Source organism: Lissotriton helveticus, chromosome 7, assembly GCF_964261635.1.
Source record: "Lissotriton helveticus chromosome 7, aLisHel1.1, whole genome shotgun sequence".
In the NCBI taxonomy this organism is placed as follows: Eukaryota; Metazoa; Chordata; class Amphibia; order Caudata; family Salamandridae; genus Lissotriton; species Lissotriton helveticus.
This window is the reverse complement of record NC_136068.1, coordinates 1899089647-1899116773: the sequence shown is the minus strand read 5'-3', so window position 1 is coordinate 1899116773 and position 27127 is coordinate 1899089647.

Genomic DNA, 27127 nt, shown 5'->3' with positions numbered 1-27127 from the left:
CCACCCCTGGCGTATTGGTGTCTGTTACGCGCATTTCCTGACATATTGCTTTCAATTATCAGGCCAGACTTGTGCGCGATAATTCTAAGCATATGGCAGGAAAGGCGCGCGCACCACTCGCGGCTTTGTTTTCCCGATTGCAAGGCATTAAGGGCCAGATGTAGGAGCCCTAATACCAGTCGGAAACGGCCGATTTCGGCCGTTTCCGACCGGTATTAGGGTTTTCAGATGTAGGGGCATGGTATTTCAAGAATCGGTAATTTTACCGATTCGGTAAATATACCGATTCAGTAAAATACTGAATCGGTATATTTACCGAATCGGTAAATCCATATGTAGCTGACACTCCTAAGAGTGCCACAGGCCCTTAAGAGTCGGTATTTTACCACACAATCCTATTGTGTGGTAAAATACCGAATTCAGGTGTGCATGCCCTTAGGGCATGTATGTGTGCCACATGTCACACAAGCCTGTGTGACATGTGACACCCCCTGCACCCTTGCAGGATTCGGTATTTACCGATTCGGTAAATACCGAATCGGTATTGCCCATTGATTCCTATGGGCTTCAAGGCCCATAGGAATCAATGGGCAATACCGATTCGGTATTTACCGAATCGGTAAATACCGAATCTTACAGATTCGGTATTCCTGAATTCGGAATTACCTAAATCTGCCCCCTTCCCATTTACAGACTCTTAAATACCGAATCGGTAAAATTCGGTATTTAGGAGTCTGTAAATGGGAATTACCTACATCTAGGCCTTGATGTAGGTAAATGGTATTTACCGATTCGTAAATACCGAAATTTACCAATTCGGTATTTACAAATCGGTAAATGCTATGTAGGTAAATATTCGGTAAAAATTACCGAATCGTTAAGATTCGGTAATTACCGAATCGGTATTTACCGATTCGGTATTGCCATTGATTCCTATGAGCCATGAGCACCAGCACTTTGAGCTACCTTGTAGCACCAGAAGTAATAAAGAATACAATCGATTAAAGCAAGCATGGGCAAAACCAATAGGCCAGGCTTTTAAGTGTTTCACCAATGTTACTTGCCTGATAATGCCCCAGATGAGGCGATATTTGTGAAAGCAACGGTCCGTGACCTGAAAGTGCCCACCTAGCTCAGTTAGTTTACCCTGCAGTAGAGACCCGTAATAGGAAGGTCACGGGTGCAAGTAAAGTAATTTTATTAATGCAAAAGATGCGTGAACGAGTGCACGCATTTCTTTTCTAGACAAAATGACGCCGAGCTGGTAATCGTAGGATTTGGCGCAACACAATAAATGTAGTATCATTGCATCGTTCCCCTGCTTCTTGGTCTCCTCAATCGGATCCTTTCTCTCTGCCCGAAGAATACTAATACTTCCTTGGGTCCGCAAATCTTTCCAGCTGTAGCTTTAGCCCACTCATCATTTGCACATGCGTATTCTATGAGATATGAGCAGCAGGTGACATTTATTTTTAGCTGTGTTAGTTCCCGAGTGCTGCTTTTCCTCACGTTCCCACCATTCATCTGGTCTCAGGGATGACGCATTTAACCTACAGAGTATATGGTAAATGTGCTGTTGGAAGAAAACAGAGAACAAGTAAAGTAAAGAAATGGCTGTTGATGTAGAGGCTTCCACCCCTGCGATCACTGGAAACTGTCACTCCAGTTGTCTGCATTTCAGATCACAAACTTTACAGCCTTAACGCTGAGCCATAAATATTACAGTATGCACGAAACCATATACAATCAATTATCTATTTTGTTGAAGACTTTTTTGCACTAATATTTTTGGACATCATGAACAACGTGCATAATGTAGTTATACACTAGATTACACTGTAGCCATTGATATTGGGCTATTATTTCTTTAAATAATTTTCCTATGACATGCAGAAGAGTTTACTAACTTGTTTACTAGGCATCAATTTTAGCCTGAGAGCCAGGTTTCTTTTAAAATGGATGTCATTCTGTCTGCACATTTCTCTGTTCGTTATTTGTGCAGAACACAGTCAAACAGTTGCTTTTCCGTTGTCCTGGCAGCTCTACTCCAGCTTTGGTTTTCTTACTTGCTTCATCCTCCTTTCCAAACTTCTGCTCGCTCTTTGATAATCCCTTCCATCAGTTAGTATCTCATTTTTAGCACCAACAAGCTCCTTTCTTGGGTGTCATTGCCCTCTTTCCCTGTTCACTGGTCCAGTGTGCTGCTGCATAATATTGAGCCTTTCTCGTTCTTATCTGGCACAATTACCACCACCACCACCCACACCCTGCATTGACTGTTCACTCCTTCTATCCCCTTCTCAAGTATATGGTCTGATTATCTTTGGCTCTTTATTGTGCTTTCTTGCGCTTATACCGGGCTCTTTCTACTCTGCTCCTTGTGTGTTATGCTGCATTTCTCTCATTGCTCTTACCTCCTGCTGCTCCTCTCTTCACTGTCCTTACTAATACCTCATGCTGCTCCTCTCTTCCTCGCTCTCCTTCCTTATGCCATCACGCAGCTCATATCATCACACTCCTTCCATGTGCCTCACACTGCTCTTCTCCTCACTCCTTCCTTGTTTAGGTCTCGTCTAAGTCATCACGTTAGGGATGCTTGGCGAGATATTTAGTGGGGCTTTCAAAAGTGCACCCAAAGTCTGCAGGCGAATCGGGCACAGTGCATGTGGAGAAGTGTGGCTCACTGGTTAGAGGAGGCAGACCTGGAAGCAGAGGTCAGCCCGGGACCAGGGTTCAATTCCCGGCTCGGCGGGGTCTTGAGTCCTAAAAAAAAAAATGTCCATGGACTCGACAATTCTCGCTCCGGTGCCTACTCGATTCACGGGCTCACACTCTGCGACTCTGGGCAATAGCTTGCTTAATCTCCACAACGGCCCCTCGCGGCGGGATGCCTGGCTTTCACCTTGCGGATACCCTGCCGGGGTTATCTCACAGGGGAATACCAGAACGGGTTCCCTAAGCAAGCGCTTAGAAACCGCTCGGTGATTTGTGCTATATAAATTCCTGTACATTTACATTTACATTTGTCCGCCTGCAGCCTTTAGGGGCACTTTCACGCTGCTTTGATGTTCTCAGTGAGCCACGTGGCCACTGAGAACATCAAAGCGGCCACGAAAATGCTCACCATTTGCCACCCCCTCCCTTATCACACTTCTTGCTTGTTAACTCGGGATATGGATGAGGCTCAGCCTCGCAGGGCAGGCCGGGCTCCATCCGTCAGACTGACCACATAAGCCTGTGTATTGCAGTTGGCAGCCTCAAGCACATTTCCGAGCCATGAGTCACAGCCATTTACGTTATAAGAAACCTCAAACCCCCCTCCCCTTCCTTAGCCTTGCTTTCCTGCAGTTTATACGTGGGCAAAAGGTGAAAAATAACAGTAGTGAAATAAATTATATTTTCAAATGTGTTTCTTACGCAAACTCAGACATGAGTCTCTGAATATTCAACCTATCTTCTCCACTCCCCCCCTCCAAAGTAGTTTAGATATAGCTCCTCCCCTGCCTTTTCTCCGCATCTTGCCGCTGAACTCTGGCTTTAGTTTCTGTGAATTCCCTTTCGGCTTTTTTTTTGCTTTTCACCTTTTATTTTCCTCCTCATGCTCCCTGTTCAAGCAACGTGTGATACACATGTATAATGTACATACATAAATGCGTAATGCGAAGTTACACCCCCAAAAAAACAATAGTAAATTATAATACAGCATGTCCACTTTTGTAGTCAACAGCTTTTTGATCTCTTAAAACAACAGGATAATCATCAGAGCTCAATTGTAACAAGAGCCGGAGTGGAATCTTCTGAGCATCGCTTTATGTAGGATATTGTATTTTCAGGATATGCCAAATTGTTTGTAGACCCCTGGACAATTGAAGGTGGGCTACTGGACATCCAAAACATTAAACCAGGGATTGGAACAAATGTCCAACATGCTCATATAATATGGGGAGCGGGTCTTCAGGGAGTGACTGCACTCAAAGGTTGGGCCCGTGCCCTATCGTGAAGATGCCGATGCGTGAGCACCTATGATTTCTGTTAACAGGCTGCCGAATCACCGGGCCACGGGACATGTTCCCTAACACCACTACGTCCACCACCACCATTTCCCCCACCACGTCCACCACCACCACCACACCCACCTCCAACACCACCACCACCACTACGTCCACCACCACCATGTCCACCACCACATCCACCACCATGTCCACCACGAGGCCACTACCACGTCCACCACCACCACGTCCACCACCACCACATCTACCTCCACCACCACTACATCCACCACCACCACCACGTCCACCACCACTACGTCCACCACCACCATGTCCACCACCACCATCTCCACCACCACTACGTCCACCACCATCACGTCCACCACCACCACGTCCACCGCCACCACCACGTCCACCACCACCACATCCACCACCACCATGTCCACCACCACATCCACCACCACCATGTTCACCACCACCACCATGTTCACCACTACCACCATGTCCACCACCACCACCATGGCCACCACCACATCCACCACGTCCACCACCACCACATCTACCTCCACCACCACTACATCCACCACCACCACCACCACGTCCACCACCACTACGTCCACCACCACCATGTCCACCACCACCATCTCCACCACCACTACGTCCACCACCATCACGTCCACCACCACCACGTCCACCGCCACCACCACGTCCACCACCACCACATCCACCACCACCATGTCCACCACCACATCCACCACCACCATGTTCACCACTACCACCATGTCCACCACCACCACCATGGCCACCACCACATCCACCACGAGGCCACTACCACATCCACCACAACCACGTCCACCACCACATCCACCACTACACCCACCGCCATGTCCACCACCACCACGTCCACACCACCACAACATCCACCACCACCACCGCCATGTCCACCAATACCATGTCCACCACCACCACATCCACCACCACCGCGTCCACCACCACCGTGTCCACCACGTCCACCACCACCACCATGTCCAACACCACCACCACACCCACCAACCAGCACCTCCACCACCACATCCACAACCACCACCTCCACGTCCACCACCACCACATCTATCACATCCACCACATCCATCACATCCACCACATCCACCACATCCACCACCACTACGTTCACCACCACCATGTCCATCACCACCACGTCCACCACAACCACCTCCACCACGTCCACCTCCACCACCTCCACCACGACCACCACATCCACCACATCCACCACCATGTCCACCACCACCATGTCCACCCCCACCACGTCCACCACCACCACATCCACCACCATGTCCACCACATCCACCACCACATCCACCACCACCATGTCCACCTCCACCACCATGGCCACCACCACGTCCACCACAAGGCCACTTCACTCTATCTATCTATTGCCCTCACCTATCTGTCGCCCTCACCCTATCACCCTCACTCTATCTATCTGTCGCCCTCACTCTATCTATCTGTTACCCTCACTCTATATATCGCCCTCACTCTATCTATCTATCGCCCTCACTCTATCTATCTATCGCCCTCACTCTATCTATCTATCTATCACCCTCACTCTATACATCTATCGCCCTCACTCTATCTATCTATCGCCCTCACTCTATCTATCTATCGCACTCACTCTATCTATCACCCTCACTCTATCTATCTATCACCCTCACTCTATATATTTATCGCCCTCACTCTATCTATCTATCGCCCTCACTCTATCTATCTATCGCCCTCACTCTATCTATCCCCCTCCCTCTATCTATCGCCCTCACTCTATCTATCGCCCTCACTCTATCTATCGCCCTCACTCTATCTATCGCCCTCACTCTATCTGTCTATCTATCTATCGCCCTCACTCTATCTATCGCCCTCTATCTATCTTTCTATTGCCCTCTATCTATCGCCCTCACTCTAACCAACTATCGCCCTCACTCTATCTATCTATCGCCCTCACTCTATCTATCGCCCTCACTCTATCTATCGCCCTCACTCTATCTATCGCCCTCACTCTATCTATCGCCCTCACTCTATCTGTCTATCTATCTATCGCCCTCACTCTATCTATCGCCTTCTATCTCTCTTTCTATTGCCCTCTATCGATCAATCACCCTCACTCTAACTATCTATCACCCTCACTCTATCTATCTATTGCCCTCACTCTATCTATCTATTGCCCTCACTCTATCTATCGCCCTCACTCTATCTATCGCCTTCACTCTATCTATTTCCCTCACTCTATCTGTCTATCTATCTATCGCCCTCACTCTATCTATCGCCCTCTATCTATCTTTCTATTACCCTCTATCTATCTATCGCCCTCACTCTAACTAAATATCGCCCTCACTCTATCTATCTATCGCCCTCACTGTATCTGTCTATCGCCCTCACTCTATCTATCTATCGCCCTCACTCTATCTATCGCACTCACTCTATCTATCGCCCTCACTCTATCTGTCTATCTATCTATCGCCCTCACTCTAACTATCTATCACCCTCACTCTTACTATCTATCGCCCTTACTCTATCTATCGCCCTCACTCTATCTATCGCCCTCACTCTGTCTGTCTATCTATCGCCCTCACTCTATCTGTCTATCTATCGCCCTCACTTACTCTTTCTGTCTATCTATCTATCTATCTATCTATCTATCTATCTATCTATCTATCTATCTATCTATCTATCTATCTATTGCCATCACTCTATATATAGCCCTCACTCTATCTGTCTATCTATCGCCCTCACTCTATATGTCTATCTATCGCCCTCACTCTGTCTATCTATCGCCCTCACTCTATCTATCGCCCTCACTCTATCTATCTATCGCCCTCTATCTATCTATCTATCGCTCTCACTCTATCTGTCTATCGATCGCCCTCACTCTATCTATCTATCTATCTATCTATCTATCTATCTATCTATCTATCTATCTATCTATCTATCTATCTATCTATCTATCTATCTATCTATCTATCATCTATCTATCTATCTATCACCCTCACTCTATCTATCGCCCTCCCTCTATCTATTGCCCTCCCTCTATCTATCTATTGCCCTCCCTGTATCTATATATCGCTCTCCCTCTATCTATCCCTCCCTCTATCTATCTATCACCCTCCCTCTATGTATCGCCCTCACTCTATCTATCGCATTCACTCTATATATTGCATCACCACAGCATCACGCTGCACCACCACAGCATCACTCAGGGGCATCGCAACATCACTATGCGCTACCACAGCATCCCTCGTCGCCACCACAACATCACTCAGTGCCACCACAGCATCAATCTGTGCAACCATTCAACAACTGGTTCAAATATGTTCTCCCAATGTTTCAAGCTTTATTACAAATGTCACAAAAAGATGTCAATATTTCACTTCTGTTCTTGGATTTTCGTCACAATCAAAAACACTGAACATAATCTTCACAAAATTTATTTACAAAAGTTTAAGCTATTGCCATTATAAATTACAATAGCTTTTATTTAAATATGAATTATAATAAAAATGTTAAAGCCATTGTTATTTGTAATATCAATACATCTAAGTCACGTAACTACAACACATATTGCATTACAAATGCTATAGGTGTCACATTTGCGAAAGGTAAATCTATTGGCATTGTAAATGACAAAGCTATTAATTTCGCTATTTTCAAAACCAACACATAAATAAAGAAATTGTCATTTACAATACCAATAGCTCAAACTTTCCTAATGCGAGACCTATTGCATTGCAAATGCTTGTTCTTTTTTATTATTGTTTTTTGTGCTTTTGTGCAGTTCCTTTTCCCTATCCTCTCCCTCGTTGCCGCTGTGATCCCCCACATCCCCGCACCCTCAAGTGTATTTTCCTGCGTTTCCTGCATTTAACGCCTCCCAACTGTCCAGCCCCCCTACAGCACTACTCAATGGCGGATGCTGGGTGGCCATGCGCAGTAGATGTGCCGCTGGTGCGCAGATGGCAAGCCAAAGGCAAACCCGTCTGCATCTGTCTGCCCCTGTTCCGCACCCATTACCAGGAACCCTTCCTCACGGACACTCCACTGCTATGACGCCAGCGACCTCCTCAACCTCAACCCTGAACTCCACGTCACCTTCCATCTACCATCACCGAAGAATACCCTAAAAGCACCGCCCGCCGCAATGCTAAAAATACATGTTGTGCTTTTCAAAGCACAATGTGACAGGCACCGTGCGGTGCCTGCCACATTGTTCTTTGAAAGGCAGGGGGGTAGTACCCCCCATGTGTACTGCCCAACCTCCCCGGAGTCCATGGGGGCCCGCAACGGGCCCCCAAAGCAGACTCTGCACGCCTTTCCGAGGCAGCATTTCCGACATGGAAAGACATTGAAAAATGCACATCTAATATGGCTGGCGGTGTCTTTCAGACACCGCCACGATATTGAACCCTTTCAATGGTCTTTCCGTCGACCGCGGACCCCCCAGCCATTGTGATATGGCGGGGGGTCTTTTCTACAAGGATGGCGGGCGGATTGCCCACGCCAGGCCGGCGGTAACTACCGCCGGCCCGGCGGGGGCAATCCGTCCACCATCCTAATGGGGCCCTAAGTGTTGCATAAGTATAGTGAAACATGCAAGTACATTTTAAGTGGTGGATAGGTTAGCCAGGTATTTGGATTTGGAATGATAGCAGGAGGATAGAGGAGGAAAAAAGGTTTGTATTTATATTGCGCTTGTTACCCTCTGATGGGGTGTTGAAGCACGCTACTCCAGAAGCCCATAAAGGATTAGTGGTGAATTAGTATGGTGAAATATGAAAGTAATCTCAGTGGTGGATATTAGTCAGTAAACAGTAAACAGTAAAACTTTATTTGACCCAGACCTCAACTGAGATCAACAAATACAAAATTAGAATGATTTTAAATACTCATATAAATGCTTAGCTAAAACCCTTTTGCTTTTTTTTTAAAAACATTTTTTTAGGCTCACTACAAGATGGTCAATAACAATGTTCAACCACCTACTCAAACAACATTAGAATAGATTTGGTAGAATAAAATCTTCGAACTGTACTTCTTGTTAAAACTGCTTCAAGAAGCTTTTTAAAAACTTAAACAGATTATGACAAACATATTCATTAACCGGAAAGTTACACAATGTAATTAGATCTTGAGCAGAAAAAACGTTATACTTTAATTGAATTGGGATTATGTAACGTCGTCGGGCCTTAACTATGCTTTCATTGGGACAGATTAATAAAACGTGGAACAAATCTTGTTGGCCACCTTTGCAAAGTTCACATAAACCTTTAGGGTTATTATTACCATCCCAGTGGCTAAAGGGAGTATACCCAAGCGTAAAAGTAAAATACACCGCCTTACGCCATGCTCTAATTGAAAACGAAAGTAAGGGACAGTAGTTTTGAATTCTTTTTGTTCAGCAAACCATTTATAGTGCTTTAATTGACAACACTGATCTTTATCAGATTCATAACTGATTCTAGGGGCCGAATGTTTTAAAAACAATTTCAGGTGTGCTGGGGACCACTCCTGTAAAAGTGCAACCGTGCATTGTGAAACCTCCATGGCTATTAGTCAATTATTTGGAGTGAGAAGGATAGCAGAGGGATAAAAGGGGAAGAAAGGTCTGCATTCATATAGCACTTGTTACCCCTGAGGGGGCTTTGAAGCACACCACTCCGGAACCCATAAAGGATTAGTCGTGAATTAGTATAGTTGAATATGGAATTTGAGAAGTGAACATGGTAAGGCATGCCCCGGCACACATTCTAATAGGGTTGGCGGTGACAAGCAGACACCGCCACCGTATTGAACCCTTTCCCGCCAGGTCAACTTCTCGACCGGGCGGAAAAGCGGCAGACGGTCTTTCCGTCCATCGCGGACCCCCCAGCCTTAGTAATATGGTGGTGGGGGGGGGGTCTTTGCAGCAAGGATGACAGGTGGATCGCCCCCGCAGGGCCGGCTGTGGCTACCGCCGGCCCGGCAGGGACGATCCGCCCGCCATCCCAATGGGGCCCTTAGTGTAGATAGATGATATTGTGAGTAAATATTTGTTGTTTTGTTATTTAAAAGTAATGTTAAGAGTATTTCATTAATGTATTTGGGTATATTTTTGGGGGTGGGTATGCTTTCGATATTTTTTGCAGGTTACTGTTAATCGATGTTACGTTGGGGAGAAAGACGTGTTTTCATTTCAAGAAGTGTGTATTAGTTGGTTCAACTAATATTGTTATCACACTTTCTTTAATTTTTCAGGATTTGCTGGAGCGATTTTTGTATATTTTCTGGTCTTAAAAAACTGCCTCTAACTGGACTTAGCAGCAGTTTTTGGAGGATTTATCGCCGTATGGGAATTGCATTGTAAATATCACTGTTGGACTTGGCCCTTTTGGCAGGTTCACCCCTGAACTTTTTGCCTGTTAATATGACATAATTATTTTTGGACTTGGCCCTTCTGGCAGGTTCACCCCTGAACTTTTTGCCTTTTAATGTTACATCAATATAGTGATTTCTGGTCTTTGTGCACTTTAGCACTGTGGCGCAGTGTAAAGTGAGTGCGCTCTCTTAGTGCGCGTGGTGAGATTGGCCTGCCCTCCCATATGAATGCATGGGGAATATGTGTGTCCATGATAGTTCCTGATGTGTGGAGAGTGCAGGGGCGAGTTTGGTATGTGCAAACTCGTGAGATTAAATGCAGCGCGATGATGTGCGCAGATTTATTGTGTGTAATGGAGAAGTCCCACTTTTAGAAGTTGGCATGTCTACGCAGTGAATGTGAATTGACTGTCTGGCTTGTGATTGGCTGGAGCTGGCTGGTGTGCCTGGCTCTAGGAGTCAGGATGGGTCTGCCCGGTGGTGAATGGGGAGATCTGCATGTTGATGGCAGGGAGGAGTGCACCTGGGACCTGAATAGGGTTGGGCCTTCCCTCCACAATGCTGGCTCTACCCCCTGTGGTGTGTCTGATGTCCCTGACCCATCCTGTGAATAGGCAGAGGGGCTGAGCAAAACAAAGTGCTCCAGAACCAGTTGCATCTGGTTCGCCCCTTGCCTGCACCTTTGGAGAAAAAGGATTTTGTGTATACAAGAGGGGCGGTGACCACATGAAAATGTTCTTGTTCTTTGACTGGAATCTACCAGGAGGGTGCTGCTGCTTGGGCCCAGGGGAAGGCTTGCCTCCATGGGCCCTTCCCAGCCCCGGGATGCCTGGAGGATTTTCCTTGCTGGGAGCTGTCTTGCTCCATCTTTGATGTTATGTTATGTTATGTTATGTTATTTATATTTTTAAAGCGCACTGATACCCCAGCAAAGGGGCGTCCAGGCGCTCAGACAGGTACTGTAACATAACAAGCAGAATAAAAAGGGCTATTCAGAAGTGGAGAACAAGAGCGTTTTAATAGTGCGCCTAAAAATGAACAGATCATTCAGAGCACGGGTGTGCGCTGGAAGCGAGTTCCATAATCCTGCAGCAAGCACCCGGAAAGAGCGTCCACCCCTTCTGCTGAGTTTAAATCGAGGGCAGATCGCCAAATGCAAGGCCTCAGATCTAAGAGATCTTCGAGGGATATAAGGGGTCAATAGATTGACCAGAGCTGGTGGGGAGGAAAGTTTCAAAATTTTGAACGCCAGGCAGAGTGCTTTAAACTTAATCCTCTGCCTGACCGGCAGCCAATGAAGAGAAGAGATAGTGCCGGAGACAGAGCAATGCCTGGGGAGACCAACAATGGCCCATGCCACAGCATTTTGCACCCTCTGAAGTCTGGCTACCTCAGCCTGGTTAGCCCCCAGCATCAGCGCACTTCCGTAGTCCAGCCGAGATAGTATAGAGGCTTGGACTACAAGCTGCCGGGTTGGAGGATCAAAGTATTTAAGGACCGGCCTTATGCCTCGCAGTATGCCATAACATGTACCTGCAACCCTCTTCGAATGCCCAATGAAGGTGAGCGCAGGATCCAACCAGATCCCTAGATTTTTTACCTCTGAGACCGGTATGGGAGTGACACCCAGTTCTGGAGGCCACCATTGATCACCCCAAGGCTCAACATGTTTTCCAAAGACCATCACTTCAGTCTTAGTAGCATTCAATTGTAGGCAGTTGGTACAAAGCCAATTGGCTACCGCTACAAGTCCAGCTCGGAATCTGGGAGCCTCTACCTCAGGGTCTCCACTCAGTGTCACCGCTAGCTGTGTGTCGTCAGCATATGAGGCCATTGTCAGACCCCACTGTTTGACGACTCCCGCTAGCGGTTTCACATACAAGTTGAACAGAGTGGGACTCAACGAGGAGCCCTGAGGGACTCCCAGATCTAAGGGATGGATAATGGACTGGCCAGGTGGTATAGCCACTTTAAAGGTTCGATAAGATAAAAAAGATCGAAACCACTGAAGAGCGATTCCCGTGACTCCGGCTTCCTCTAGGCGTTGAATCAAAATGCTGTGGGACAGATCTAGTAAAAGGAGCGCTGCCGTACGCCCAGAATCAAGCACCAAACGTAGATGCTCGATAATGTGGAGTAGGGCGGTCTCTGTGCTGTGTCCAGAGCGAAAGCCATTTTGACTGGAGTCCAGAATCTGATGACGGGCCAGATGGTCAGATAGAATGGAATTAACAGGAGCCTCGGTCACCTTAGCGGTCCAGGGCAAGAGAGATATGGGGCGATAGTTCTCGGGCAAGAGTGGATCTAAGGTAGCCTTTTTCAGCACTGGGGTGATTACCGCCTGCTTCCAGAGGGGGGGGACAACTCCGGTTGTCAAAGACAAATTAATAAGGGTCAATATCGGACCACGGCACAGCGGGGAGAGCAAACTAATGAGGGCTGGCTTCAGCGGATCCAGGGGAGAACCTGACTTGATCTTAAGACTAAGTTTGTTAAAACCCTCCAGAGACAAGTCTGGTAGGGAAGCCAGAGTCTCGTGATCCACGATAATAGGGTCAGCTAACACTGAATCCAGCCGACCTACATCAAAACCCCTGTATATGTTCTGCACTTTCTCAAGAAAAAATACTGCCAGTTTCTCGCAGTGTGAGTCAGTGCAGATCTCTGCCGAAGTAGCTCTCTTGTTTGTAAGATCTTTTAAGACCTTGAATATTAGCTTGGAGGGGTTGGTGCTAGCTTGGAATTCCCGAGCATAATAATCAGCCCGGGTTCTGCATATGGCTCTGTGATAAGCTCCAAGTTGGACAAAATATGCAGTTTTCAAGGCTGGATCATAAGCTCTCCTCCAGTTCCTCTCCCCCCTCCGGCAAGATTTTTTTTGCTCGGCAAGGGACTCGTTATACCATGGGCTAGGTGTTTTAACAAAGCCTTTCGACCAGCGCAAGGGTATGAGGAAGTCTAGAGCAGCAGTAATCCAAGAGGAAAACATCTGATAGCCCTGCTCCACACTCAGAAGAGGGCTCAAAGGGTTCTGCTCTAGTAGTCTATAAAAATCCTCCAACTGAAGCTTGTGCCAGTGCCTTTTAAGAACAAGCCTATCCACCGGTTTAAATGGCTTCTCGTGGATAGGACAGAACACCTCCACAAGCAGATGGTCAGTCCATCCCACCGATATCGGGTCAGACACCTTCATCCTCTCGATCGTAGTAAAAAAAGGGTCAAGGATATGTCCTGCGATGTGAGTGGCAGATGGCACACGCTGAGTCAATTGAAGAGCCTCCAAGTCCGCAAGTAAGGTGTTAATAGCTCCGGATGACCTATTATCAAAGTGAATATTTAGGTCACCTAAGATGTTGAAATTGGCACATCCGGGCGCCAAGAGGCTGACAATATCAGCGAAAGCAGCTCTAAAAGCTGTGTCATTACCAGGAGGGCGGTAAATGAGAATGCCACTAAAGGTAAAATGATGGCTAAAAGCTATTTTAAAAAGGGCACTCTCGCAGGCAGGTAATTTAAGTGCCTTCCACTCAGCCGGGAAGCAAGATTTTACCGCCATGGCGATACCGCCGCCTCTCGTTGCCCGATTCAGAGTAAAGATCGTGTATTCTGAAGGAAAAGAGAGGTTCAAGATGGCAGCATCAGAGTCCTGGAGCCACGTCTCAGTCAGGAAAATTAAATCGGGGTCTTCTTTTTCGATAAGGTCATATATATACTGGTGATGTTTAACCAGCGACCTGACGTTTAAACTCCAGATCCGGAGCCCACACTCTGGAATACGCTTGCGTATGACCGGAGTGATAACTTCCAAAGATCGGATTGAAGTCGGTCTAGCTACTGACCAGCCATTGCAAGTACAGGTGTAAGGACCACATAGAGGGTACACCCGATCGCTATGGCAAACCTTAGCCCTGTCCCTAATGGCAGACAACTCAGCCCGATTGTACTGGAGCCTTAATGAAGTCTGCATGATGGTATAGCAGCTAGTGCTCAGAGCCCTACCACGTCTCGCGCTTCCTCGTCGCTGACGGGCGCAGACGGGCAGGACTCTGGCACGACTCCGGCTAAGCGAGGGCGACCCACCTGCGCGTCCCGCTGCGCGGTAGAGGAGAGCATTAAATAGGCACTCCAGGCCCAGCGCGAGCGCGATGACGCTCCAAAATGGCGGCCGTCCAAGTTGAGAGGAGCCCAATCCAAGATGGCACCTATGCAGGGCAAGCCCCGGGACCCGGACTCGCCAAAACGGCGATGTAGATTCCGTTAAATGCGGTAAGAGGGAGGGAGGGGTGTGGAGCCCAGCCTAATCCCGCTAAAAACAAGGAAAAACGAACACAAAATAGGTGAGGCAAATGTCCACACAGGACGAGTTAAAATATGAAAGCGCCAGCAGCAGCGCATGCGCAGTGAAGGCAGTACCTGTCAAGGCAGATATGCTGGTGAAATCGCCTTAAATAGGCACTCCAGGCCCAGCGCGAGCGGGATGACGCTCCAAAATGGCGGCCGTCCAAGTTGAGATGAGCCCAATCCAAGATGGCACCTATGCAGGGCAACCCCCGGGACCCGGACTCGCCAAAACGGCGATGTAGATTCCGTTAAATGCGGTAAGAGGGAGGGAGGGGTGTGGAGCCCAGCCTAATCCCGCTAAAAACAAGGAAAAACGAACACAAAATAGGTGAGGCAAATGTCCACACAGGACGAGTTAAAATATGAAAGCGCCAGCAGCAGCGCATGCGCAGTGAAGGCTGTACCTGTCAAGTACATGTCCAGGAGTTCTTGGGACCCTTGTTGCTCCAGTTACTCTGTTAAAGTGGATTTTCTTTTACCCTCAGCGCCTGGGAAGCGCTTATTTTTAAATTGACCTGATATTGAGGGAGCCTACCCCTCACTGCTGCATTTATTATTGCAGCGCGGGTGCCTACCCCGCTCCTAACTTTATTTTTCTGACCGAAGGTGCCTACCCCTCGGTATTGCGGGGAAAAGAGATGCCGCCGCAGCCCACGGACACAGCCCACGGACCAGGATTCAATCCATTTTCCTCCTGCACAGGTAATTGGTAATTGGCCCCTCTTGCCTTACCGTCTGTTAGAACCGGGGTCTCTAGTTGGCAGGGGTATGCACCCTAGTCCAAGTAGGGACCACCACTTCCGACCTGGTAGTTTGGCGCAAAGCAGCAAAGGCGTAACTTCAGAGGCAATGTGTAAAGTATTTGTGCAACACACAACGGCGATGACACAGTAAAAACACTCACAAAAGGAACACCACACCAGTTTTGTATAAGAATAAGATTTTCTTTATCTAAAAGATATGCGAGAACCAAAAGCAGGTAAATCCAGTTCCAGGCAAGATCAATAATAAAAAGGATTCCAGTTTCCAAGCAAGATCAATAATCAATAAGAATGAATCCAGTTCCCAGGCCTGATCAAATCACCAAAAGCTCAGGTGTGCCAAGGGCTCCTGCTGGTAATGTCTTTCTCACAGTGTCCTTGGATGGCAAAAGTTCACTTGAGGTAGGTTCTTATGGTCAAAATTCACTGGGGGAAGGTTCTTAGGCCAAAGTTCCCTTGTAGCGTAATAAGTGTGCCTCTCATAGAAATGATGCTCCCAGAGTAGGAAGTGCGGCTGCCCAGGCGCTGCTGGTAATGCTAAAAAATGCCCCAGTGTCAATTACCAAGTAATTATGCCCCCGTAGGCCGGTCAGTGAAGGACGGTTCCCAACAAAGCACAAAGCTCACACTCCAGGTACCCGGTCAACCCGCACCCCGCCCCCTCGCAGGAGCCTGGTTGCACTGAGGCGTTACCTGGGGTGGTGGTTGCGGGCGCGGGTGCGAGGCTCCTCTCCCCCTGGGGCCTCGGGCTCAGCAGGCGCTGCACGGGTGGGGGTCACGGCCACACAGCGCTCCTTTAGCACAGCGCTTAACAGTGCCTCCAAGTCCGGGGCAACGGCGGAGCCTCCTGCCACACAGTGCTTCGCTTCTCAGCGCTACACAGCGCGCTCCGGTCCCAGTGGCAGTGACCTCAGGGCCAGTTTCAGACGGCTTGCGCCAGAAGCAGAGGCAATCACAGAGCCCTCGGGAGGATCACCGGGCAAGTAGTGCTGAGGGCAGGCACAGCGTTGCAGGGCAAATCTTGAGAGTGTTGTTGCTGTTCCAAAGGGCAGTCTTTAAATCGCTGTGGTCCAAGGACAGGTAGTTTCATTTAGCTTAAAAAGGGTGCAGTCCCAAAAAGGCAATCTTTAAAAGGTTGAAGACTCTTTAAAATGTGGTTCAAAGAAAAGTAGTTCCTTTGGGAAGTTGTGGAGACACTCTGGTGGTGATGTTGCAGTCCCCCATGCAGGGCAGGATCAGCAGACAGTAGGGCAGCTCAGCAGGTTGTGGGGCAGCAGTTCCTTGGAGCAGTCAGCCTCCTTCCCAGTGGCAATCCTCTTGCTCAGCAGTCCTCACTCCAGCAGGGATTCTTCCAGGTCCAGCAGTGTAACAAAGAAGTGAGGCCAGGACCCTCCCTTATATATCTTTCAGTCTAAGGGCTAGAAAGTGGTAGAAGTCTCTGGAAGGGTCTGGGGGCAGGGGCTTCTGGAAGAGTCCAGGGAGTTCTGGTATGTTCCCTGCCTTCCCTGACCTAGCTGTCAAAGTGACGAGAGACAGGCCGTTAAGGCTACAGTGGGCAGCCCATCACAGCTCATCCCAGGAAAGAAGGTGTGAATCACCACTCCCACCTACCAACCCAGGCAGGCTATCAGTATGCAGAGGGGAGGGGGGAGTCTGCAGAACCTAATCTAAGTGTAGGCAGGAAAAGGTCCCCTTTATAAAAGTGGGATCCCTAGCGTAGTAATGCCTAAACCCTATATATCATTGGAAAGGGTTCCCCGCCCCGAGTCCAACAAGACCAAACATGATAGACTTATTAGGTCCCTGTCAGAAGTTATTCCACCAGGGGAGGTTCCCAATGTTAGCCTATGGAGGATTAGCCTTACTGCAGTAGCAGGGGCTTGTGGCAGATATGCCAGCCTCACAATGTTTTAGGGGAGAGCACCCGCACCTCAGCACTGTTCAGCAGTGGTGAGGCGCCCAGAGTCCTAAGTCCAACAAAATGTAAGGTAAAAATAGGAGGCAAAAAGGGCAAAAAATGTAGGGGAGACCACCCTAAGGCTGACAGGTCTAACACGTGTCCCCCCAGCTGAAAGTGGGGAGAACTACCCAACTTCCAGGGAGTTCTCATCACTAGGGCGGAAAAACCAAGAGAGACCGTCAGCATTGGCGTGGTCTACTCCGGGTCTGTGTTCCACCCTGAAGTCCATCCCCTGTAGAGAAATGGACCACCTCAACAATTTGGGATTCTCGCCCCTCATTTGCATGAGCCACCTGAGGGGCCGGTGGTCAGTCTGAATCAGGAAGTGGGAACCAAACAAGTATGGCCTCAGCTTCTTCACAGCCCAGACCACCGCAAAGGCTTCTCTCTCTATCGCACTCCACCGCTGTTCTCGGGGAAGCAGCCTCCTGGAGATGAAGGCTACTGGTTGGTCCCTTCCCTCCTCATTGAGTTGCGAAAGTACCGCCCCTATGCAATGCTCTGAGGCGTCCGTTTGGACAATAAACTCTTTGGAGAAGTCAGGGGCCCTGAGCACAGGAGCGGTGCACATGGCCTGCTTTAGAGAGTCAAAGGCTTTTTGGCAAGCCTCTGTCCACTTTCCTAGGGTATTTCTTAGAGGTTAGCTCAGTCAAGGGTGCCACAATGGTGCCATAGCCCTTGACAAATCTGCGGTAGTAACCTGTGAGGCCCAGGAATGCCCTGACCTCAGTCTGTGTTTTGTGAGGCTCCCAGGCCAGGATGGTTTCTATCTTGGCCTGTAGGGGCTGCACCTTGCCCCCGCCTACCAAGTGTCCTAGGTAGACTACCGACCCCTGCCCTATCTGGCATTTGCTAGCTTTGATAGTCAGGCCTGCCTGCTGCAGAGCCTGAAGCACTTCCTGGAGGTGACCCAAATGGTCTTCCCAGCTGCTACTGAAGACAGCTATGTCGTCCAGGTAGGCAGCAGAGAAGGCCTCTAAACCGGAGAGGACCCGGTTCACCAGCCGCTGGAAGGTGGCAGGAGCGTTTTTCAGTCCAAAGGGCATCACTCTAAACTGGTAGTGGCCCTCTGGGGTGGAAAAGGCGGACCTCTCTTTAGCTCCATCTGTTAGGGCGATCTGCCAGTACCCTGACGTGAGGTCAAAGGTACTCAGGTATCGGGCAGCCCCTAGTCGGTTAATGAGCTCATCCGCCCTAGGGATAGGATGAGCATCAGTCTTGGTCACAGAGTTCAGTCCCCTGTAATCCACACAGAACCTAAATTCTGGTGTGGTGCCCGGTGGGGCAGCTTTTGGTACCAGAACCACCGGACTGGACCAAGGGCTGATGGAGGGCTCTATCACCCCCAACTCCAGCATCTTAGTGACCTCACTCTGGATGCTGGCCTTCACCTTATCTGACAACCTGTAAGACTTGGACTTGACAGGGGGGCTGTCTCCTGTGTCCACATCATGGGTACACAGGTGGGTAATCCCAGGGATAAGGGAGAACACTGAGGAGAACTGCCCCAGGACCTGGCGACAGTCCCTCTGTTGCTCATGAGTCAAGGATGGGGAGAGGACCACTCCCTCCACTGATCCATCCTTCTCTTTGGAAGCAAAGAGGTCCGGGAGAGGTTCACTTTCCTCTTCCTCGGCCCCATCAGTCACCATCAGTAAGGTGAGCTCAGACCTCTCAAGGTGGGGTTTGAGGCGGTTGGCGTGTAGTACCCTGTGGGGCTGCCAGGGGGTCTTAAGGTCCACTAGGTAAGTGGCCTTACCCTTCTTTTCCAATATCTCATAAGGGCCAGTCCAGCGATCCTGGAGGGCACTAAGCTCCCCGGGCTCCATGACCCAAACCTTCTGTCCAGGTTCTAGCTCCACAGGGTGAGAGTTCTGGTCGTACCATTCCTTCATTACCGCCTGGCTGGCCTCTAAGTTGTCGGAAGCTTGTTTCCACAACTTAGCCATTTGGCTACGGAAGGCCAGCATGTAGCTCACTACATCCTGGGGAAGCCTCCTTGGAGTCTTCTCCCACCCATCCTTCACTAAACTGAGAGGTCCCCTAACAGGGTGACCGTACAAGAGCTCGAAGGGGCTGAAACCCACCCCCTTCTGCGGTACCTCCCTGTAGGAAAACAGCAAACAGGGCAAGAGGATGTCCCACTTTTTCATCAGGCCCTCAGGCAGACTCCTGATCATGCCCTTTAGGGTCTTGTTAAATCTCTCCACGAGACCATTGGTCTGTGGGTGGTAAGGGGTGGAGAACTTATAAGTAACCCCACACTCCTTCCACATGGCTTGCATGTAGGCAGACATAAAATTGGTACCCCTGTCCGACACCACCTCTTTGGGAAAACCCACTCTGGTAAAAATCCCCATCAGGGCCCGTGCCACTGCAGGTGCAGTGATGGTTCTCAGAGGAATAGCCTCTGGGTACCGGGTGGCGTGGTCCACCAGAACCAGGATAAACCTGTGACCAGAAGAAGTCGGTGGATCCATAGGCCCCACAATGTCGATGCCCACCCTCTCAAAGGGGGTGCTAACGACAGGCAGCGGTTCCAGGGGAGCCTTCAGCTTAGCCCCTGTTTTCCCACTGGCTTGGCAGGTCAGACAGGTCCTGCAGAAGGTGTCTGAGGAGACCCTCATCTGCGGCCAATAAAAATGTGGAACAAGCCTAGCAAAGGTCTTGTCTTGGCCCAAGTGTCCTGCCAAAGGGATCTCATGGGCCAGTTCCAAAAGAAAGGCCCTGTAGCACTGGGGGACCACTAAGGCCCTTGATGACCCATGCACAGGAGCCTTGGGCTCACTGTAAAGGAGCCCATCCTCCCAGTAAATATGACACTTCGCGGAGGCATTGCCTGCTGCTTGGGCTTCGGCCTGTCGCCTCATGCCCTCAAGGGTAGGACACTCCTTCTGTGCCCGGCAAAACTCCTCCCTGGTGGGCCCTCCTTCCACCTGCCACCCTGCAGGGTTAGGTAGGTCCCCCAAGGGAGCAACGCCCCCCTCCGTGGACTCTGGTGCAACCTCCTCAGGTGCCCCATCCATCTCACGAGGTGACTGCCCCGGGGCGAGCTTCCCACGCCCTCGGGCTCCTCCCTTCTTAGCAGCTGACTGGGCCATTTTTCCAGGCTCCAGCCCTGGTTGACTCCCTTTCCGGGCAGCCATAGACCGTGTGGTAGCACAAATCCACTCCGGTAACCCTAGCATCTTCACATGCGCTTTGAGCTCTACCTCCTTCCAGGCAGTATGCTCTAGGTCATTCCCTAACAGACAGTCCACTGGCATGGCAGGGATCACAGCAACTCTTAAAAGGCCTGAAACCCCTCCCCACTCAAATGGAACCTGTGCTATGGGATAGTGACCCCCCCTGTTGTCAGCCATCACAACTGGATGGACTGCATCGGGAATTATTTGCTCTGGGGACACCAGCTGACTCCTTACCATAGTCATGCTGGCACCTGTGTCCTTCAGGGCCTCCACCCCCCGACCATTGAGGGTGACCCACTGCCTATACTTGGTAGTATTTGAGGGCACATGGATCCTAGGAACCATCTCACTGTCTCCCAGAGACACTAGGACAAGCCCTGCCCCCTCACTCCCATCATCTAGGGACAGCTCCTCCCCAAGCGCTACACTAGCCACCCCGGGGTTTTTACCTCCAGTGGCCTGTGGTGCTCTCTTGCGACACTTGGGATCCCCCTTGTAGTGTCCAAGTTCACCACACTCATAGCACCGGACAATTCTGGGCTGCTGACCTTTGTCAGGATAAGTGGGCTTTTGGTGGCCAGATTGGGGCTGGGACCCAGACCCTTTCCCTTGTGAATTATTTTGGGGGCCTTTGGAGAAATCTTTCTTTTTATCTCCCCCCTCTTTCCTCTGGTGGGAACCCTGACCACCCCTTTGGGAGTCCCCCCCAGAACCCTTGTTGGACACTCTGGTACTGACCCAGGTGTCCGCCTCCTCCGCAAGCTTCCTAGGATTGGTCAACTTGCCGTCAACCAGGTGTTGGCGCAGCTCTGGAAAACATTTCTCTAGAAGGTGCTCTCTTGAAAACAAGTTATACAATCCTTCATAGTCATACACATTGCTGCCCCGCACCCAGCCCTCTAAAGCTTTACTAGCGTAGTCCAGGAAATCTACCCAGTTCTGTGTGGGAAGCTTGTGGCTATTCCTAAACCTCGAGCGGTAATTGCAAACACAACAGTGATGGACAGAATGTGGATCAATGTCACACATTCACCCCAGTCCAAAGATCTGGGCCCAAATCCATCGTTTTTCCACTCCACACCACCCTGGGTTAGACAATGGCGATATGCAAATCAGCGCTGACCCTGTGCCCCATGGGAACAGTCCAGTCCGAACTACAAAAGCCATGTCCTTCCCAGAACGGAATCAAGCATCCGAGGACCGGCCCGGTTTCGAGGTAACACCTCTCATCAGCCCGGCTAGCTTGACTCCAGTGGTGTGGAGTGCCTGGGATTCACGTCTGAGCATCCCCAGTACACTTAGAGCGGTAATTGCAAACACAACAGTGATGGACAGAATGTGGATCAATGTCACACATTCACCCCAGTCCAAAGATCTGGGCCCAAATCCATAGTTTTTCCACTCCACACCACCCTGGGTTAGACAATGGCGATATGCAAATCAGCGCTGACCCTGTGCCCCATGGGAACAGTCCAGTCCGAACTACAAAAGCCATGTCCTTCCCAGAACGGAATCAAGCATCCGAGGACCGGCCCGGTTTCGAGGTAACACCTCTCATCAGCCCGGCTAGCTTGACTCCAGTGGTGTGGAGTGCCTGGGACTCACGTCTGAGCATCCCCCGTACACTTAGAGCGGTAATTGCAAACACAACATGATGGACAGAATGTGGATCAATGTCACACATTCACCCCAGTCCAAAGATCTGGGCCCAAATCCATCGTTTTTCCACTCCACACCCCCCTGGGTTAGACAATGGCGATATGCAAATCAGCGCTGACCCTGTGCCCCATGGGAACAGTCCAGTCCGAACTACAAAAGCCATGTCCTTCCCAGAACGGAATCAAGCATCCGAGGACCGGCCCGGTTTCGAGGTAACACCTCTCATCAGCCCGGCTAGCTTGACTCCAGTGGTGTGGAGTGCCTGGGACTCACGTCTGAGCATCCCCAGTACACTTAGAGCGGTAATTGCAAACACAACAGTGATGGACAGAATGTGGATCAATGTCACACATTCACCCCAGTCCAAAGATCTGGGCCCAAATCCATCGTTTTTCCACTCCACACCACCCTGGGTTAGACAATGGCAATATGCAAATCAGCGCTGACCCTGTGCCCCATGGGAACAGTCCAGTCCGAACTACAAAAGCCATGTCCTTCCCAGAACGGAATCAAGCATCCGAGGACCGGCCCGGTTTCGAGGTAACACCTCTCATCAGCCCGGCTAGCTTGACTCCAGTGGTGTGGAGTGCCTGGGACTCACGTCTGAACATCCCCAGTACACTTAGAGCGGTAATTGCAAACACAACAGTGATGGACAGAATGTGGATCAATGTCACACATTCACCCCAGTCCAAAGATCTGGGCCCAAATCCATTGTTTTTCCACTCCACACCACCCTGGGTTAGACAATGGCGATATGCAAATCAGCGCTGACCCTGTGCCCCATGGGAACAGTCCAGTCCGAACTACAAAAGCCATGTCCTTCCCAGAACGGAATCAAGCATCCGAGGACCGGCCCGGTTTCGAGGTAACACCTCTCATCAGCCCGGCTAGCTTGACTCCAGTGGTGTGGAGTGCCTGGGACTCACGTCTGAGCATCCCCAGTACACTTAGAGCAGTAATTGCAAACACAACAGTGATGGACAGAATGTGGATCAATGTCACACATTCACCCCAGTCCAAAGATCTGGGCCCAAATCCGTCGTTTTTCCACTCCACACCACCCTGGGTTAGACAATGGCGATATGCAAATCAGCGCTGACCCTGTGCCCCATGGGAACAGTCCAGTCCGAACTACAAAAGCCATGTCCTTCCCAGAACGGAATCAAGCATCCGAGGACCGGCCCGGTTTCGAGGTAACACCTCTCATCAGCCCGGCTAGCTTGACTCCAGTGGTGTGGAGTGCCTGGGACTCACGTCTGAGCATCCCCAGTACACTTAGAGCGGTAATTGCAAACACAACAGTGATGGACAGAATGTGGATCAATGTCACACATTCACCCCAGTCCAAAGATCTGGGCCCAAATCCATTGTTTTTCCACTCCACACCACCCTGGGTTAGACAATAGCGATATGCAAATCAGCGCTGACCCTGTGCCCCATGGGAACAGTCCAGTCCGAACTACAAAAGCCATGTCCTTCCCAGAACGGAATCAAGCATCCGAGGACCGGCCCGGTTTCGAGGTAACACCTCTCATCAGCCCGGCTAGTTTGACTCCAGTGGTGTGGAGTGCCTGGGACTCACGTCTGAGCATCCCCAGTACACTTAGAGCGGTAATTGCAAACACAACAGTGATGGACAGAATGTGGATCAATGTCACACATTCACCCCAGTCCAAAGATCTGCGCCCAAATCCATCGTTTTTCCACTCCACACCACCCTGGGTTAGACAATGGCGATATGCAAATCAGCGCTGACCCTGTGCCCCATGGGAACAGTCCAGTCCGAACTACAAAAGCCATGTCCTTCCCAGAACGGAATCAAGCATCCGAGGACCGGCCCGGTTTCGAGGTAACACCTCTCATCAGCCCGGCTAGCTTGACTCCAGTGGTGTGGAGTGCCTGGGACTCACGTCTGAGCATCCCCAGTACACTTAGAGCGGTAATTGCAAACACAACAGTGATGGACAGAATGTGGATCAATGTCACACATTCACCCCAGTCCAAAGATCTGGGCCCAAATCCATCGTTTTTCCACTCCACACCACCCTGGGTTAGACAATGGCGATATGCAAATCAGCGCTGACCCTGTGCCCCATGGGAACAGTCCAGTCCGAACTACAAAAGCCATGTCCTTCCCAGAACGGAATCAAGCATCCGAGGACCGGCCCGGTTTCGAGGTAACACCTCTCATCAGCCCGGCTAGCTTGACTCCAGTGGTGTGGAGTGCCTGGGACTCACGTCTGAGCATCCCCAGTACACTTAGAGCGGTAATTGCAAACACAACAGTGATGGACAGAATGTGGATCAATGTCACACATTCACCCCAGTCCAAAGATCTGCGCCCAAATCCATCGTTTTTCCACTCCACACCACCCTGGGTTAGACAATGGCGATATGCAAATCAGCGCTGACCCTGTGCCCCATGGGAACAGTCCAGTCCGAACTACAAAAGCCATGTCCTTCCCAGAACGGAATCAAGCATCCGAGGACCGGCCCGGTTTCGAGGTAACACCTCTCATCAGCCCGGCTAGCTTGACTCCAGTGGTGTGGAGTGCCTGGGACTCACGTCTGAGCATCCCCAGTACACTTAGAGCGGTAATTGCAAACACAACAGTGATGGACAGAATGTGGATCAATGTCACACATTCACCCCAGTCCAAAGATCTGGGCCCAAATCCATCGTTTTTCCACTCCACACCACCCTGGGTTAGACAATGGCGATATGCAAATCAGCGCTGACCCTGTGCCCCATGGGAACAGTCCAGTCCGAACTACAAAAGCCATGTCCTTCCCAGAACGGAATCAAGCATCCGAGGACCGGCCCGGTTTCGAGGTAACACCTCTCATCAGCCCGGCTAGCTTGACTCCAGTGGTGTGGAGTGCCTGGGACTCACGTCTGAGCATCCCCAGTACACTTAGAGCGGTAATTGCAAACACAACAGTGATGGACAGAATGTGGATCAATGTCACACATTCACCCCAGTCCAAAGATCTGGGCCCAAATCCATCGTTTTTCCACTCCACACCACCCTGGGTTAGACAATGGCGATATGCAAATCAGCGCTGACCCTGTGCCCCATGGGAACAGTCCAGTCCGAACTACAAAAGCCATGTCCTTGTCCATCACTGTTGTGTTTGCTATTCCTAAACCTCTGCCTATACCTCTCAGGGGTAAGACCGAACCTCTTAAGCAATGCTTCTTTCATAACAGAATAGTTGGTCTGGTCTTCCTTTTCTAGGCTAAGGAGTGTGTCCCTAACTTCCGGAGGTATGTACTTGTACAGACCACCCCCCCAGTGACTCTCTGGGACCCCATGGGCTCTTAGTGACACCTCATAGGCAACTAACCACTTATCAATATTATCCCCCACCTTAAAACTGGCCATCCCATCTTTAGGCATAAAGTCCCTGGACTCACGTGAAGCTTCCGTAGGTATGCTGCCACCACTCTTGATGCTGTTCGTCCCTGCTTGTAGGGCTCGAATTTCCAGTTCCTTCAGGTTGAGCTCATGGGCAAGTTTCCTCTCCTCCATGGCCCAACTTTCTTTCTCACGCTCCCTTTCCAATTTGGCGAGTTCCAATTTAAACTGTCTCTCCTCTCTCCTGTCCTCGAATTCCTCTGAGGACAGGGTCCTTACTGACACACTACTGCCTGCCCTGGAAGGTACCCTTGTACCTGGTAACAAGTTGCCATTTTCCACCAAGGGCAGTAGGTCAAGTTCTCCTGTGGCCCCTTGCTCCGCTCCCTGCCCGTCCCCTTCTCCATCTCCTTCTGGGTGGGCCGTTACCCATGCCCTCAAGGCTTTCTGAAGCTCTATCTTCTTAGCGACTCGCTTAAAGGGCACCCTTTTCTCCTCGCAGAATTCTTTGAGTTGCGCCACTGTGTAAATTTCCAGGTTGGCCAGCTCGAATTCCATCTTGCTAGGTAGGGCCTCAGATGTTTGTAGAGAAAATCAAATGGGACTTAGGCAAAAGGACTTTTAAAAAGAGCAGCCAGTCAGGGGGAATTTAAACAAAAAATAAAAATGCCAATTGGAGAGGGTAGACAAAAATTCAGTGGAGTCAGGTGTAGGGTTGTGGTGTATACTGCGTCACTGCGTGGTGTTACACAAGCACAAGTCCTATCCCACTGCTCGATCACCAATGTTAGAACCGGGGTCTCTAGTTGGCAGGGGTATGCACCCTAGTCCAAGTAGGGACCACCGCTTCCGACCTGGTAGCTTGGCGCAGAGCAGCAAAGGCGTAACTTCAGAGGCAATGTGTAAAGTATTTGTGCAACACACAACGGCGATGACACAGTAAAAACACTCACAAAAGGAACACCACACCAGTTTTGTTTAAGAAAACAAGTTACTTACCTGTAACTACGGTTATCCAGTATTGGTATCTTTCATAGATTCACATGCCTGAATCATTCCCCGTCGACGAGGCGGGAGTCCCACGGTAAATAAAAAAGCAGTGCAAAAGCACTTTGTAGTAGTAGTAGGCCCTAGGAATAGGCCTGAGGCCTAAATTATAGTAGCCTATCTACCTCATTATGTAAAAAAGACCAAAGTCTTTGCTCCAACTAATCAGCTCACAGCACCCTCCAGAACCCTCTCTGCAGAGCCAGCTCTCCTCAGATTTTCGTAGCACAAGTGGGAACAAGTATCCCAATCATAGAGAACTGACTCTCCGGGTAGGAGGGTGGGTGCATGTGAATCTATGAAAGATACCAATACTGGATAACCGTAGTTACAGGTAAGTAACTTGTTTTCTTATCCAGTATTGGGGTATCTTTCATAGATTCACATGCCTGAATCAGAATAGCAAGCAGTAAACCTGGCA